Here is a 19507-nt window from a genome sequence, read left to right as displayed (position 1 = left end):
TTGTGGGACATCACCACATGTAGAAACAACTTTATACACTCTTCTCTGAACTTGAGAAGCTATATACACTTGTCTTTCAACTGTTTTACAGTTGAATACTACTTTTCAGGGAATTCTGGTCGTTTCAAACACTAGTTTCATGTGAACTAACTCTATTTCAAGGATTTGTGCAGTGTACAACATCCTTTCTAGACTAAAGACTTACATTTGATGCCTTTTACACTTGTTCTATCACTATTCTGTGATATTCATTAGTATTTGCTCTGAATGACTACTGATTTCTAGCTGTTTCCCATAATGGGCCTTCTTTTCTACTTGTGGGACTTCCCCACATGTAGAAACATCTTTATACACTCTTCTCTGGAATTACGAAGCTATATAAACTTGTCTTTCAACTGTTTTACAGTTGAGTACTACTTTTCAGTGAATTCTGGTGGTTTGAAACACTGGTTTCATGTGAACTAACTCTATTTCAAGGATTTCTGCAGGGTACAACTTCCTTTCTAGACTAGAGACTTACATTTTGATGTCTTTTACACTTGTTCTCTCACTATTCTGTGATATTCATTAGTATTTGCTCTGAATGACTACTGATTTCTAGCTGTTTCCCATAATGGGCCTTCTTTTCTACTTGTGGGACTTCCCCACATGTAGAAACAACTTTATACACTCTTCTCTGAACTTGAGAAGCTATATACACTTGTCTTTCAACTGTTTTACAGTTGAATACTACTTTTCAGTGAATTCTAGTGGGTTGAAACACTGTTTTCTTGTGAAGTAACTCTATTTCAAGGATTTCTGCAGTGTACAACAACCTTTCTAGACTAGAGACTTACATTTTGATGTCTTTTACACTTGTTCTCTCATTATTCTCTGATATTCATTAGTATTTGCTCTGAATGACTACTGATTTCTAGCTGTTTCCCATAAAGGGCCTTCTTTTCTACTTGTGGGACTTCACCACATGTAGAAACAACTTTATACACTCTTCTCTGAACTTGAGAAGCTATATACACTTGTCTTTCAACTGTTTTACAGTTGAGTACTACTTTTCAGTGAATTCTGGTGGTTTCAAACACTGGTTTCATGTGAACTAACTCTATTTAAAGGATTTCTGCAGTGTACAACATCGTGTCTAGACTAGAGACTTACATTTTGATGTCTTTTACACTGGTTCTCTCACTATTCTGTGATATTCATCAGTATTTGCTCTGAATGACTACTGATTTCTAGCCGTTTCCCATAATGGGCCTTCTTTTCTACTTGTGGGACATCACCACATGTAGAAACAACTTTATACACTCTTCTCTGAACTTGAGAAGCTATATACACTTGTCTTTCAACTGTTTTACAGTTGAATACTACTTTTCAGTGAATTCTGGTCGTTTCAAACACTGGTTTCATGTGAACTAACTCTATTTCAAGGATTTGTGCAGTGTACAACATCCTTTCTAGACTAGAGACTTACATTTTAATGTCTTTTACACTTTTTCTCTCACTATTCTGTGATATTCATTAGTATTTGCTCTGAATGACTACTGATTTCTAGCTGTTTCCCATAATGGGCCTTCTTTTCTACTTGTGGGACTTCCCCACATGTAGAAACAACTTTATACACTCTTCTCTGGAATTACGAAGCTATATAAACTTGTCTTTCAACTGTTTTACAGTTGAGTACTACTTTTCAGTGAATTCTGGTGGTTTGAAACACTGGTTTCATGTGAACTAACTCTATTTCAAGGATTTCTGCAGGGTACAACATCCTTTCTAGACTAGAGACTTACATTTTGATGTCTTTTACACTTGTTCTCTCATTATTCTGTGATATTCATTAGTATTTGCTCTGAATGACTACTGATTTCTACCCGTTTCCTATAATGGACCTTCTTTTCTACTTGTGGGACTTCACCACATGTAGAAACTACTTTATACACTCTTCTCTGAACTTGAGAAGCTATATACACTTGTCTTCCAACTGTTTTACAGTTGAATACTACTTTTCAGTGAATTCTAGTGGGTTAAAACACTGTTTTCTTGTGAAGTAACTCTATTTCAAGGATATCTGTAGTGTATAACATCCATTCTAGACTAGAGACTTACATTTTGATGTCTTTTACACTTGTTCTATCACTATTCTGTGATATTCATTAGTATTTGCTCTGAATGACTACTGATTTCTAGCTGTTTCCCATAATGGGCCTTCTTTTCTACTTGAGGGACTTCCCCACATGTAGAAACAACTTTATACACTCTTCTCTGAACTTGAGAAGCTATATACACTTGTCTTTCAACTGTTTTACAGTTGAATACTACTTTTCAGTGAATTCTAGTGGGTTGAAACACTGTTTTCTTGTGAAGTAACTCTATTTCAAGGATTTCTGCAGTGTACAACATCGTGTCTAGACTAGAGACTTACATTTTGATGTCTTTTACACTTGTTCTCTCATTATTCTCTGATATTCATTAGTATTTGCTCTGAATGACTACTGATTTCTAGCTGTTTCCCATAATGGGCCTTCTTTTCTACTTGTGGGACTTCACCACATGTAGAAACAACTTTATACACTCTTCTCTGAACTTGAGAAGCTATATACACTTGTCTTTCAACAGTTTTACAGTTGAGTACTACTTTTCAGTGAATTCTGGTGGTTTCAAACACTGGTTTCATGTGAACTAACTCTATTTCAAGGATTTCTGCAGTGTACAACATCCTTTCTAGAGAAGACACATTCATTTTGATGTCTTTTACACTTGTTCTCTCACTATTCTGTGATATTCATTAGTATTTGCTCTGAATGACTACTGATTTCTAGCCGTTTCCCATAATGGGCCTTCTTTTCTACTTGTGGGACATCACCACATGTAGAAACAACTTTATACACTCTTCTCTGAACTTGAGAAGCTATATACACTAGTCTTTCAACTGTTTTACAGTTGAATACTACTTTTCAGTGAATTCTGGTCGTTTCAAACACTGGTTTCATGTGAACTAACTCTATTTCAAGGATTTGTGCAGTGTACAACATCCTTTCTAGACTAAAGACTTACATTTGATGTCTTTTACACTTGTTCTCTCACTATTCTGTGATATTCATTAGTATTTGCCCTGAATGACTACTGATTTCTAGCTGTTTCCTATAATGGGCCTTCTTTTCTACTTGTGCGACTTCACCACATGTAGAAACAACTTTATACACTCTTCTCTGAACTTGAGAAGCTATATAAACTTGTCTTTCAACTGTTTTACAGTTGAATACTACTTTTCAGTGAATTCTAGTGGGTTAAAACACTGTTTTCTTGTGAAGTAACTCTATTTCAAGGATTTCTGTAGAGTATAGCATCCTTTCTAGACTAGAAACTTACATTTTGATGTCTTTTACACTTGTTCTCTCACTATTCTGTGATATTCATTAGTATTTGCTCTGAATGACTACTGATTTCTAGCCGTTTCCTATAATGGGCCTTCTTTTCTACATGTGGGACCTCACCATATGTAGAAACAACATTATACACTCTTCTCTGAACTTGAGAAGCTATATACACTTGTCTTTCAACTGTTTTACAGTTGAATACTACTTTTCAGTGAATTCTAGTGGGTTGAAACACTGTTTTCTTGTGAAATAACTCTATTTCAAGGATTTCTGCAGTGTACAACAACCTTTCTAGACTAGAGACTTACATTTTGATGTGTTTTACACTTGTTCTCTCACTATTCTGTGATATTCATTAGTATTTGCTCTGAATGACTACTGATTTCTAGCTGTTTCCCATAATATGCCTTCTTTTCTACTTGTGGGACTTCCCCACATGTAGAAACAACTTTATACACTCTTCTCTGCACTTACGAAGCTATATAAACTTGTCTTTCAACTGTTTTACAGTTGAATACTACTCCTCAGTGAATTCTGGTGGTTTCAAACACTGGTTTCATGTGAACTAACTCTATTTAAAGGATTTCTGCAGTGTACAACATTGTGTCTAGACTAGAGACTTACATTTTGATGTCTTTTACCCTGGTTCTCTCACTATTCTGTGATATTCATCAGTATTTGCTCTGAATGACTACTGATTTCTAGCCGTTTCCCATAATGGGCCTTCTTTTCTACTTGTGGGACATCACCACATGTAGAAACAACTTTATACACTCTTCTCTGAACTTGAGAAGCTATATACACTTGTCTTTCAACTGTTTTACAGTTGAATACTACTTTTCAGTGAATTCTGGTCGTTTCAAACAATGGTTTCATGTGAACTAACTCTATTTCAAAGATTTGTGCAGTGTACAACATCCTTTCTAGACTAGAGACTTACATTTTAATGTCTTTTACATTTGTTCTCTCACTATTCTGTGATATTCATTAGTATTTGCTCTGAATGACTACTGATTTCTAGCTGTTTCCCATAATGGGCCTTCTTTTCTAGTTGTGGGACTTCCCCACATGTAGAAAAAACTTTATACACTCTTCTCTGGAATTACGAAGCTATATAAACTTGTCTTTCAACTGTTTTACACTTGAGTACTACTTTTCAGTGAATTCTGGTGGTTTGAAACACTGGTTTCATGTGAACTAACTCTATTTCAAGGATTTCTGCAGGGTACAACATCCTTTCTAGACTAGAGACTTACATTTTGATGTCTTTTACTCTTGTTCTCTCACTATTCTGTGATATTCATTAGTATTTGCTCTGAATGACTACTGATTTCTACCCGTTTCCTATAATGGACCTTCTTTTCTACTTGTGGGACTTCACCACATGTAGAAACAACATTATACACTCTTCTCTGAACTTGAGAAGCTATATACACGTGTCTTTCAACTGTTTTACAGTTGAATACTACTTTTCAGTGAATTCTGGTCGTTTCAAACACTAGTTTCATGTGAACTAACTCTATTTCAAGGATTTGTGCAGTGTACAACATCCTTTCTAGACTAAAGACTTACATTTGATGCCTTTTACACTTGTTCTATCACTATTCTGTGATATTCATTAGTATTTGCTCTGAATGACTACTGATTTCTAGCTGTATCCCATAATGGGCCTTCTTTTCTACTTGTGGGACTTCCCCACATGTAGAAACATCTTTATACACTCTTCTCTGGAATTACGAAGCTATATAAACTTGTCTTTCAACTGTTTTACAGTTGAGTACTACTTTTCAGTGAATTCTGGTGGTTTGAAACACTGGTTTCATGTGAACTAACTCTATTTCAAGGATTTCTGCAGGGTACAACTTCCTTTCTAGACTAGAGACTTACATTTTGATGTCTTTTACACTTGTTCTCTCACTATTCTGTGATATTCATTAGTATTTGCTCTGAATGACTACTGATTTCTAGCTGTTTCCCATAATGGGCCTTCTTTTCTTCTTGTGGGACTTCCCCACATGTAGAAACAACTTTATACACTCTTCTCTGAACTTGAGAAGCTATATACACTTGTCTTTCAACTGTTTTACAGTTGAATACTACTTTTCAGTGAATTCTAGTGGGTTGAAACACTGTTTTCTTGTGAAGTAACTCTATTTCAAGGATTTCTGCAGTGTACAACAACCTTTCTAGACTAGAGACTTACATTTTGATGTCTTTTACACTTGTTCTCTCATTATTCTCTGATATTCATTAGTATTTGCTCTGAATGACTACTGATTTCTAGCTGTTTCCCATAAAGGGCCTTCTTTTCTACTTGTGGGACTTCACCACATGTAGAAACAACTTTATACACTCTTCTCTGAACTTTAGAAGCTATATACACTTGTCTTTCAACTGTTTTACAGTTGAGTACTACTTTTCAGTGAATTCTGGTGGTTTCAAACACTGGTTTCATGTGAATTAACTCTATTTAAAGGATTTCTACAGTGTACAACATCGTGTCTAGACTAGAGACTTACATTTTGATGTCTTTTACACTGGTTCTCTCACTATTCTGTGATATTCATCAGTATTTGCTCTGAATGACTACTGATTTCTAGCCGTTTCCCATAATGGGCCTTCTTTTCTACTTGTGGGACATCACCACATGTAGAAACAACTTTATACACTCTTCTCTGAACTTGAGAAGCTATATACACTTGTCTTTCAACTGTTTTACAGTTGAATACTACTTTTCAGTGAATTCTGGTCGTTTCAAACACTGGTTTCATGTGAACTAACTCTATTTCAAGGATTTCTGCAGTGTACAACATCCTTTCTAGACTAGAGACTTACATTTTAATGTCTTTTACACTTGTTCTCTCACTATTCTGTGATATTCATTAGTATTTGCTCTGAATGACTACTGATTTCTAGCTGTTTCCCATAATGGGCCTTCTTTTCTACTTGTGGGACTTCCCCACATGTAGAAACAACTTTATACACTCTTCTCTGGAATTACGAAGCTATATAAACTTGTCTTTCAACTGTTTTACAGTTGAGTACTACTTTTCAGTGAATTCTGGTGGTTTGAAACACTGGTTTCATGTGAACTAACTCTATTTCAAGGATTTCTGCAGGGTACAACATCCTTTCTAAACTAGAGACTTACATTTTGATGTCTTTTACACTTGTTCTCTCATTATTCTGTGATATTCATTAGTATTTGCTCTGAATGACTACTGATTTCTACCCGTTTCCTATAATGGACCTTCTTTTCTACTTGTGGGACTTCACCACATGTAGAAACAACTTTATACACTATTCTCTGAACTTGAGAAGCTATATACACTTGTCTTTCAACTGTTTTACAGTTGAATACTACTTTTCAGTAAATTCTGGTGGTTTCAAACACTGGTTTCATGTGAACTAACTCTATTTCAAGTATTTCTGCAGTGTACAACATCCTTTCTAGACTAGACACTTTCATTTTGATGTCTTTACACTTGTTCTCTCACTATTCTGTGATATTCATTAGTATTTGCTCTGAATGACTAATGATTTCTAGCCGTTTCCTATAATGGGCCTTCTTTTCTACTTGTGGGACTTCACCACATGTAGAAACAACTTTATACACTCTTCTCTGGACTTGCGAAGCTATATAAACTTGTCTTTCAACTGTTTTACAGTTGAATACTACTTTTCAGTGAATTCTGGTGGTTTGAAACACTGGTTTCATGTGAACTAACTCTACTTCAAGTATTTCTGCAGAGTACAACATCCTTTCTAGACTAGACACTTTCATTTTGATGTCTTTACACTTGTTCTCTCACTATTCTGTGATATTCATTAGTATTTGCTCTGAATGACTACTGATTTCTAGCTGTTTCCCATAATAGGCCTTCTTTTCTACTTGTGCGACTTCCCCACATGTAGAAACAACTTTATACACTCTTCTCTGCACTTACGAAGCTATATAAACTTGTCTTTCAACTGTTTTACAGTTGAATACTACTCCTCAGTGAATTCTGGTGGTTTCAAACACTGGTTTCATGTGAACTAACTCTATTTCAAGGATTTCTGCAGTGTACAACATCCTTTGTAGACTAGAGACTTACATTTTGATGTCTTTTACACTTGTTCTCTCACTATTCTGTGATATTCATTAGTATTTGCTCTGAATGACTACTGATTTCTAGCCGTTTCCCATAATGGGCCTTCTTTTCTACTTGTGGGACATCACCACATTTAGAAACAACTTTATACACTCTTCTCTGAACTTGAGAAGCTATATACACTTGTCTTTCTACTGTTTTACAGTTGAATACTACTTTTCAGTGAATTCTAGTGGGTTGAAACACTGTTTTCTTGTGAAGTAACTCTATTTCAAGGATTTCTGCAGTGTACAACAACCTTTCTAGACTAGAGACTTACATTTTGATGTCTTTTACACTTGTTCTCTCACTATTCTGTGATATTCATTAGTATTTGCCCTGAATGACTACTGATTTCTAGCTGTTTCCCATAATGGGCCTTCTTTTCTACTTGTGGGACTTCCCCACATGTAGAAACAACTTTATACACTCTTCTCTGGACTTACGAAGCTATATACACTTGTCTTTCAACTGTTTTACAGTTGAATACTACTTTACAGTGAATTCTGGTGGTTTCAAACACTGGTTTCATGTGAACTAACTCTATTTCAAGGATTTGTGCAGTGTACAACATCCTTTCTAGACTAGAGACTTACATTTTGATGTCTTTTACACTTGTTCTCTCACTATTCTGTGATATTCATTAGTATTTACTCTGAATGACTACTGATTTCTAGCCATTTCCCATAATGGGCCTTCTTTTCTACTTGTGGGAAATCACCACATGTAGAAACAACTTTATACACTCGTCTCTGAACTTGAGAAGCTATATACACTTGTCTTTCAACTGTTTTAGAGTTGAATACTACTTTTCAGTGAATTCTAGTGGGTTGAAACACTGTTTTCTTGTGAAGTAACTTTATTTCAAGGATTTCTGCAGTGTATAGCATCCTTTCTAGACTAGAAACTTACATTTTGATGTCTTTTACACTTGTTCTCTCACTATTCTGTGATATTCATTAGTATTTGCTCTGAATGAGTACTGATTTCTAGCTGTTTCCCATAATGGGCCTTCTTTTCTACTTGTGGGACTTCACCACATGTAGAAACAACTTTATACACTCTTCTCTGAACTTGAGAAGCTATATACACTTGTCTTTCAACTGTTTTACAGTTGAATACTACTTTTCAGTGAATTCTAGTGGGTTGAAACACTGTTTTCTTGTGAAGTAACTCTATTTCAAGGATTTCTGCAGTGTACAACAACCTTTCTAGACTAGAGACTTACATTTTGATGTCTTTTACACTTGTTCTCTCATTATTCTCTGATATTCATTAGTATTTGCTCTGAATGACTACTGATTTCTAGCTGTTTCCCATAAAGGGCCTTCTTTTCTACTTGTGGGACTTCACCACATGTAGAAACAACTTTATACACTCTTCTCTGAACTTTAGAAGCTATATACACTTGTCTTTCAACTGTTTTACAGTTGAGTACTACTTTTCAGTGAATTCTGGTGGTTTCAAACACTGGTTTCATGTGAATTAACTCTATTTAAAGGATTTCTACAGTGTACAACATCGTGTCTAGACTAGAGACTTACATTTTGATGTCTTTTACACTGGTTCTCTCACTATTCTGTGATATTCATCAGTATTTGCTCTGAATGACTACTGATTTCTAGCCGTTTCCCATAATGGGCCTTCTTTTCTACTTGTGGGACATCACCACATGTAGAAACAACTTTATACACTCTTCTCTGAACTTGAGAAGCTATATACACTTGTCTTTCAACTGTTTTACAGTTGAATACTACTTTTCAGTGAATTCTGGTCGTTTCAAACACTGGTTTCATGTGAACTAACTCTATTTCAAGGATTTCTGCAGTGTACAACATCCTTTCTAGACTAGAGACTTACATTTTAATGTCTTTTACACTTGTTCTCTCACTATTCTGTGATATTCATTAGTATTTGCTCTGAATGACTACTGATTTCTAGCTGTTTCCCATAATGGGCCTTCTTTTCTACTTGTGGGACTTCCCCACATGTAGAAACAACTTTATACACTCTTCTCTGGAATTACGAAGCTATATAAACTTGTCTTTCAACTGTTTTACAGTTGAGTACTACTTTTCAGTGAATTCTGGTGGTTTGAAACACTGGTTTCATGTGAACTAACTCTATTTCAAGGATTTCTGCAGGGTACAACATCCTTTCTAAACTAGAGACTTACATTTTGATGTCTTTTACACTTGTTCTCTCATTATTCTGTGATATTCATTAGTATTTGCTCTGAATGACTACTGATTTCTACCCGTTTCCTATAATGGACCTTCTTTTCTACTTGTGGGACTTCACCACATGTAGAAACAACTTTATACACTATTCTCTGAACTTGAGAAGCTATATACACTTGTCTTTCAACTGTTTTACAGTTGAATACTACTTTTCAGTAAATTCTGGTGGTTTCAAACACTGGTTTCATGTGAACTAACTCTATTTCAAGTATTTCTGCAGTGTACAACATCCTTTCTAGACTAGACACTTTCATTTTGATGTCTTTACACTTGTTCTCTCACTATTCTGTGATATTCATTAGTATTTGCTCTGAATGACTAATGATTTCTAGCCGTTTCCTATAATGGGCCTTCTTTTCTACTTGTGGGACTTCACCACATGTAGAAACAACTTTATACACTCTTCTCTGGACTTGCGAAGCTATATAAACTTGTCTTTCAACTGTTTTACAGTTGAATACTACTTTTCAGTGAATTCTGGTGGTTTGAAACACTGGTTTCATGTGAACTAACTCTACTTCAAGTATTTCTGCAGAGTACAACATCCTTTCTAGACTAGACACTTTCATTTTGATGTCTTTACACTTGTTCTCTCACTATTCTGTGATATTCATTAGTATTTGCTCTGAATGACTACTGATTTCTAGCTGTTTCCCATAATAGGCCTTCTTTTCTACTTGTGCGACTTCCCCACATGTAGAAACAACTTTATACACTCTTCTCTGCACTTACGAAGCTATATAAACTTGTCTTTCAACTGTTTTACAGTTGAATACTACTCCTCAGTGAATTCTGGTGGTTTCAAACACTGGTTTCATGTGAACTAACTCTATTTCAAGGATTTCTGCAGTGTACAACATCCTTTGTAGACTAGAGACTTACATTTTGATGTCTTTTACACTTGTTCTCTCACTATTCTGTGATATTCATTAGTATTTGCTCTGAATGACTACTGATTTCTAGCCGTTTCCCATAATGGGCCTTCTTTTCTACTTGTGGGACATCACCACATTTAGAAACAACTTTATACACTCTTCTCTGAACTTGAGAAGCTATATACACTTGTCTTTCTACTGTTTTACAGTTGAATACTACTTTTCAGTGAATTCTAGTGGGTTGAAACACTGTTTTCTTGTGAAGTAACTCTATTTCAAGGATTTCTGCAGTGTACAACAACCTTTCTAGACTAGAGACTTACATTTTGATGTCTTTTACACTTGTTCTCTCACTATTCTGTGATATTCATTAGTATTTGCCCTGAATGACTACTGATTTCTAGCTGTTTCCCATAATGGGCCTTCTTTTCTACTTGTGGGACTTCCCCACATGTAGAAACAACTTTATACACTCTTCTCTGGACTTACGAAGCTATATACACTTGTCTTTCAACTGTTTTACAGTTGAATACTACTTTACAGTGAATTCTGGTGGTTTCAAACACTGGTTTCATGTGAACTAACTCTATTTCAAGGATTTGTGCAGTGTACAACATCCTTTCTAGACTAGAGACTTACATTTTGATGTCTTTTACACTTGTTCTCTCACTATTCTGTGATATTCATTAGTATTTACTCTGAATGACTACTGATTTCTAGCCATTTCCCATAATGGGCCTTCTTTTCTACTTGTGGGAAATCACCACATGTAGAAACAACTTTATACACTCGTCTCTGAACTTGAGAAGCTATATACACTTGTCTTTCAACTGTTTTAGAGTTGAATACTACTTTTCAGTGAATTCTAGTGGGTTGAAACACTGTTTTCTTGTGAAGTAACTTTATTTCAAGGATTTCTGCAGTGTATAGCATCCTTTCTAGACTAGAAACTTACATTTTGATGTCTTTTACACTTGTTCTCTCACTATTCTGTGATATTCATTAGTATTTGCTCTGAATGAGTACTGATTTCTAGCTGTTTCCCATAATGGGCCTTCTTTTCTACTTGTGGGACTTCACCACATGTAGAAACAACTTTATACACTCTTCTCTGAACTTGAGAAGCTATATACACTTGCCTTTCAACTGTTTTACAGTTGAATACTACTTTTCAGTGAATTCTGGTCGTTTCAAACACTAGTTTCATGTGAACTAACTCTATTTCAAGGATTTGTGCAGTGTACAACATCCTTTCTAGACTAAAGACTTACATTTGATGCCTTTTACACTTGTTCTATCACTATTCTGTGATATTCATTAGTATTTGCTCTGAATGACTACTGATTTCTAGCTGTTTCCCATAATGGGCCTTCTTTTCTACTTGTGGGACTTCCCCACATGTAGAAACAACTTTATACACTCTTCTCTGGAATTACGAAGCTATATAAACTTGTCTTTCAACTGTTTTACAGTTGAGTACTACTTTTCAGTGAATTCTGGTGGTTTGAAACACTGGTTTCATGTGAACTAACTCTATTTCAAGGATTTCTGCAGGGTACAACATCCTTTCTAGACTAAAGACTTACATTTGATGCCTTTTACACTTGTTCTATCACTATTCTGTGATATTCATTAGTATTTGCCCTGAATGACTACTGATTTCTAGCTGTTTCCTATAATGGGCCTTCTTTTCTACTTGTGGGACTTCACCACATGTAGAAACAACTTTATACTCTCTTCTCTGGAATTGCGAAGCTATATAAACTTGTCTTTCAACTGTTTTACAGTTGAATACTACTTTTCAGTGAATTCTGGTCGTTTCAAACACTGGTTTCATGTGAAATAACTCTATTTCAAGGATTTGTGCAGTGTACAACATCCTTTCTAGACTAAAGACTTACATTTTGATGTCTTTTACACTTGTTCTCTCACTATTCTGTGATATTCATTAGTATTTGCTCTGAATGGCTACTGATTTCTAGCCATTTCCCATAATGGGCCTTCTTTTCTACTTGTGGGAAATCACCACATGTAGAAACAACTTTATACACTCTTCTCTGAACTTGAGAAGCTATATACACTTGTCTTTCAACTGTTTTAGAGTTGAATACTATTTTTCAGTGAATTCTAGTGGGTTGAAACACTGTTTTCTTGTGAAGTAACTTTATTTCAAGGATTTCTGTAGTGTATAGCATCCTTTCTAGACTAGAAACTTACATTTTGATGTCTTTTACACTTGTTCTCTCACTATTCTGTGATATTCATTAGTATTTGCTCTGAATGACTACTGATTTCTAGCTGTTTCCCATAATGGGCCTTCTTTTCTACTTGTGGGACTTCACCACATGTAGAAACAACTTTATACACTCTTCTCTGAACTTGAGAAGCTATATACACTTGCCTTTCAACTGTTTTACAGTTGAATACTACTTTTCAGTGAATTCTAGTGGGTTGAAACACTGTTTTCTTGTGAAGTAACTCTATTTCAAGGATTTCTGCAGTGTACAACAACCTTTCTAGACTAGAGACTTACATTTTGATGTCTTTTACTCTTGTTCTCTCACTATTCTGTGATATTCATTAGTATTAGCTCTGAATGACTACTGATTTCTAGCTGTTTCCCATAATGGGCCTTCTTTTCTACTTGTGGGACTTCACCACATGTAGAAACAACTTTACACACTCTTCTCTGAATTTGAGAAGCTATATACACGTGTCTTTCAACTGTTTTACAGTTGAATACTACTTTTCAGTGAATTCTGGTCGTTTCAAACACTAGTTTCATGTGAACTAACTCTATTTCAAGGATTTGTGCAGTGTACAACATCCTTTCTAGACTAAAGACTTACATTTGATGCCTTTTACACTTGTTCTATCACTATTCTGTGATATTCATTAGTATTTGCCCTGAATGACTACTGATTTCTAGCTGTTTCCCATAATGGGCCTTCTTTTCTACTTGTGGGACTTCACCACATGTAGAAACAACTTTATACTCTCTTCTCTGGAATTGCGAAGCTATATAAACTTGTCTTTCAACTGTTTTACAGTTGAGTACTACTTTTCAGTGAATTCTGGTGGTTTCAAACACTGCTGTCATGTGAACTAACTCTATTTCAAGGATTTCTGCAGTGTAAGACATCCTTTCTAGAGTAGACACTTTAATTTTGATGTCTTTTACACTTGTTCTCTCACTATTCTGTGATATTCATTAGTATTTGCTCTGAATGACTAATGATTTCTAGCCGTTTCCTATAATGGGCCTTCTTTTCTACTTGTGGGACTTCACCACATGTAGAAACAACTTTATACACTCTTCTCTGGACTTGCGAAGCTATATAAACTTGTCTTTCAACTGTTTTACAGTTGAATACTACTTTTCAGTGAATTCTGGTCGTTTGAAACACTGGTTTCGTGTGAAATAACTCTATTTCAAGTATTTCTGCAGTGTACAACATCCTTTCTAGACAAGACACTTTCATTTTGATGTCTTTACACTTGTTCTCTCACTATTCTGTGATATTCATTAGTATTTGCTCTGAATGACTACTGATTTCTAGCTGTTTCCCATAATAGGCCTTCTTTTCTACTTGTGGGACTTCCCCACATGTAGAAACAACTTTATACACTCTTCTCTGCACTTACGAAGCTATATAAACTTGTCTTTCAACTGTTTTACAGTTGAATACTACTCCTCAGTGAATTCTGGTGGTTTCAAACACTGGTTTCATGTGAACTAACTCTATTTCAAGGATTTCTGCAGTGTACAACAACCTTTCTAGACTAGAGACTTACATTTTGATGTCTTTTACTCTTGTTCTCTCACTATTCTGTGATATTCATTAGTATTAGCTCTGAATGACTACTGATTTCTAGCTGTTTCCCATAATGGGCCTTCTTTTCTACTTGTGGGACTTCACCACATGTAGAAACAACTTTACACACTCTTCTCTGAATTTGAGAAGCTATATACACGTGTCTTTCAACTGTTTTACAGTTGAATACTACTTTTCAGTGAATTCTGGTCGTTTCAAACACTAGTTTCATGTGAACTAACTCTATTTCAAGGATTTGTGCAGTGTACAACATCCTTTCTGGACTAAAGACTTACATTTGATGCCTTTTACACTTGTTCTATCACTATTCTGTGATATTCATTAGTATTTGCCCTGAATGACTACTGATTTCTAGCTGTTTCCCATAATGGGCCTTCTTTTCTACTTGTGGGACTTCACCACATGTAGAAACAACTTTATACTCTCTTCTCTGGAATTGCGAAGCTATATAAACTTGTCTTTCAACTGTTTTACAGTTGAGTACTACTTTTCAGTGAATTCTGGTGGTTTCAAACACTGCTGTCATGTGAACTAACTCTATTTCAAGGATTTCTGCAGTGTAAGACATCCTTTCTAGAGTAGACACTTTAATTTTGATGTCTTTTACACTTGTTCTCTCACTATTCTGTGATATTCATTAGTATTTGCTCTGAATGACTAATGATTTCTAGCCGTTTCCTATAATGGGCCTTCTTTTCTACTTGTGGGACTTCACCACCTGTAGAAACAACTTTATACACTCTTCTCTGGACTTGCGAAGCTATATAAACTTGTCTTTCAACTGTTTTACAGTTGAATACTACTTTTCAGTGAATTCTGCTCGTTTGAAACACTGGTTTCGTGTGAAATAACTCTATTTCAAGTATTTCTGCAGTGTACAACATCCTTTCTAGACAAGACACTTTCATTTTGATGTCTTTACACTTGTTCTCTCACTATTCTGTGATATTCATTAGTATTTGCTCTGAATGACTACTGATTTCTAGCTGTTTCCCATAATAGGCCTTCTTTTCTACTTGTGGGACTTCCCCACATGTAGAAACAACTTTATACACTCTTCTCTGCACTTACGAAGCTATATAAACTTGTCTTTCAACTGTTTTACAGTTGAATACTACTCCTCAGTGAATTCTGGTGGTTTCAAACACTGGTTTCATGTGAACTAACTCTATTTCAAGGATTTCTGCAGTGTACAACATCCTTTCTAGACTAGAGACTTACATTTTGATGTCTTTTACACTTGTTCTCTCACTATTCTGTGATATTCATTAGTATTTGCTCTGAATGACTACTGATTTCTAGCCATTTCCCATAATGGGCCTTCTTTTCTACTTGTGGGAAGTCACCACATGTAGAAACAACTTTATACACTCTTCTCTGAACCTTTGAAGCTATATACACTTGTCTTTCAACTGTTTTAGAGTTGAATACTACTTTTCAGTGAATTCTAGTGGGTTGAAACACTGTTTTCTTGTGAAGTAACTTTATTTCAAGGATTTCTGTAGTGTATAGCATCCTTTCTAGACTAGAAACTTACATTTTGATGTCTTTTACACTTGTTCTCTCACTATTCTGTGATATTCATTAGTATTTGCTCTGAATGACTACTGATTTCTAGCTGTTTCCCATAATGGGCCTTCTTTTCTACTTGTGGGACTTCACCACATGTAGAAACAACTTTATACACTCTTCTCTGAACTTGAGAAGCTATATACACTTGCCTTTCAACTGTTTTACAGTTGAATACTACTTTTCAGTGAATTCTAGTGGGTTGAAACACTGTTTTCTTGTGAAGTAACTCTATTTCAAGGATTTCTGCAGTGTACAACAACCTTTCTAGACTAGAGACTTACATTTTGATGTCTTTTACTCTTGTTCTCTCACTATTCTGTGATATTCATTAGTATTAGCTCTGAATGACTACTGATTTCTAGCTGTTTCCCATAATGGGCCTTCTTTTCTACTTGTGGGACTTCACCACATGTAGAAACAACTTTACACACTCTTCTCTGAATTTGAGAAGCTATATACACGTGTCTTTCAACTGTTTTACAGTTGAATACTACTTTTCAGTGAATTCTGGTCGTTTCAAACACTAGTTTCATGTGAACTAACTCTATTTCAAGGATTTGTGCAGTGTACAACATCCTTTCTAGACTAAAGACTTACATTTGATGCCTTTTACACTTGTTCTATCACTATTCTGTGATATTCATTAGTATTTGCCCTAAATGACTACTGATTTCTAGCTGTTTCCTATAATGGGCCTTCTTTTCTACTTGTGGGACTTCACCACATGTAGAAACAACTTTATACTCTCTTCTCTGGAATTGCGAAGCTATATAAAATTGTCTTTCAACTGTTTTACAGTTGAGTACTACTTTTCAGTGAATTCTGGTGGTTTCAAACACTGGTGTCATGTGAACTAACTCTATTTAAAGGATTTCTGCAGTGTCAGACATCCTTTCTAGAGTAGACACTTTAATTTTGATGTCTTTTACACTTGTTCTCTCACTATTCTGTGATATTCATTAGTATTTGCTCTGAATGACTAATGATTTCTAGCCGTTTCCTATAATGGGCCTTCTTTTCTACTTGTGGGACTTCACCACATGTAGAAACAACTTTATACACTCTTCTCTGGACTTGCGAAGCTATATAAACTTGTCTTTCAACTGTTTTACAGTTGAATACTACTTTTCAGTGAATTCTGGTCGTTTGAAACACTGGTTTCGTGTGAAATAACTCTATTTCAAGTATTTCTGCAGTGTACAACATCCTTTCTAGACAAGACACTTTCATTTTGATGTCTTTACACTTGTTCTCTCACTATTCTGTGATATTCATTAGTATTTGCTCTGAATGACTACTGATTTCTAGCTGTTTCCCATAATAGGCCTTCTTTTCTACTTGTGGGACTTCCCCACATGTAGAAACAACTTTATACACTCTTCTCTGCACTTACGAAGCTATATAAACTTGTCTTTCAACTGTTTTACAGTTGAATACTACTCCTCAGTGAATTCTGGTGGTTTCAAACACTGGTTTCATGTGAACTAACTCTATTTCAAGGATTTCTGCAGTGTACAACATCCTTTCTAGACTAGAGACTTACATTTTGATGTCTTTTACACTTGTTCTCTCACTATTCTGTGATATTCATTAGTATTTGCTCTGAATGACTACTGATTTCTAGCCATTTCCCATAATGGGCCTTCTTTTCTACTTGTGGGAAGTCACCACATGTAGAAACAACTTTATACACTCTTCTCTGAACTTGAGAAGCTATATACACTTGTCTTTCAACTGTTTTAGAGTTGAATACTACTTTTCAGTGAATTCTAGTGGGTTGAAACACTGTTTTCTTGTGAAGTAACTTTATTTCAAGGATTTCTGCAGTGTATAGCATCCTTTCTAGACTAGAAACTTACATTTTGATGTCTTTTACACTTGTTCTCTCACTATTCTGTGATATTCATTAGTATTTGCTCTGAATGACTACTGATTTCTAGCTGTTTCCCATAATGGGCCTTCTTTTCTACTTGTGGGACTTCACCACATGTAGAAACAACTTTATACACTCTTCTCTGAACTTGAGAAGCTATATACACTTGCCTTTCAACTGTTTTACAGTTGAATACTACTTTTCAGTGAATTCTGGTCGTTTCAAACACTAGTTTCATGTGAACTAACTCTATTTCAAGGATTTGTGCAGTGTACAACATCCTTTCTAGACTAAAGACTTACATTTGATGCCTTTTACAATTGTTCTATCACTATTCTGTGATATTCATTAGTATTTGCTCTGAATGACTACTGATTTCTAGCTGTTTCCCATAATGGGCCTTCTTTTCTACTTGTGGGACTTCCCCACATGTAGAAACAACTTTATACACTCTTCTCTGGAATTACGAAGCTATATAAACTTGTCTTTCAACTGTTTTACAGTTGAGTACTACTTTTCAGTGAATTCTGGTAGTTTGAAACACTGGTTTCATGTGAACAAACTCTATTTCAAGGATTTCTGCAGGGTACAACATCCTTTCTAGACTAAAGACTTACATTTGATGCCTTTTACACTTGTTCTATCACTATTCTGTGATATTCATTAGTATTTGCCCTGAATGACTACTGATTTCTAGCTGTTTCCTATAATGGGCCTTCTTTTCTACTTGTGGGACTTCACCACATGTAGAAACAACTTTATACTCTCTTCTCTGGAATTGCGAAGCTATATAAACTTGTCTTTCAACTGTTTTACAGTTGAATACTACTTTTCAGTGAATTCTGGTGGTTTGAAACACTGGTTTCATGTGAACTAACTCTATTTCAAGTATTTCTGCAGTGTACAACATCCTTTCTAGACTAGACACTTTCATTTTGATGTCTTTACACTTGTTCTCTCACTATTCTGTGATATTCATTAGTATTTGCTCTGAATGACTACTGATTTCTAGCTGTTTCCCATAATAGGCCTTCTTTTCTACTTGTGGGACTTCCCCACATGTAGAAACAACTTTATACACTCTTCTCTGCACTTACGAAGCTATATAAACTTGTCTTTCAACTGTTTTACAGTTGAATACTACACCTCAGTGAATTCTGGTGGTTTCAAACACTGGTTTCATGTGAACTAACTCTATTTCAAGGATTTCTGCAGTGTACAACATCCTTTCCAGACTAGAGACTTACATTTTGATGTCTTTTACACTTGTTCTCTCATAATTCTGTGATATTCATTAGTATTTGCTCTGAATGACTACTGATTTCTAGCCGTTTCCCATAATGGGCCTTCTTTTCTACTTGTGGGACATCACCACATGTAGAAACAACTTTATACACTCTTCTCTGAACCTTTGAAGCTATATACACTTGTCTTTCAACTGTTTTACAGTTGAATACTACTTTTCAGTGAATTCTAGTGGGTTGAAACACTGTTTTCTTGTGAAGTAACTTTATTTCAAGGATTTCTGCAGTGTATAGCATCCTTTCTAGACTAGAAACTTACATTTTGATGTCTTTTACACTTGTTCTCTCACTATTCTGTGATAT

The sequence above is a fragment of the Cnephaeus nilssonii genome, assembly GCF_951640355.1.
Source record: "Cnephaeus nilssonii genome assembly, chromosome: 13".
Lineage (NCBI taxonomy): Eukaryota > Metazoa > Chordata > Mammalia > Chiroptera > Vespertilionidae > Cnephaeus > Cnephaeus nilssonii.
This window is presented reverse-complemented; position numbering follows the sequence as displayed.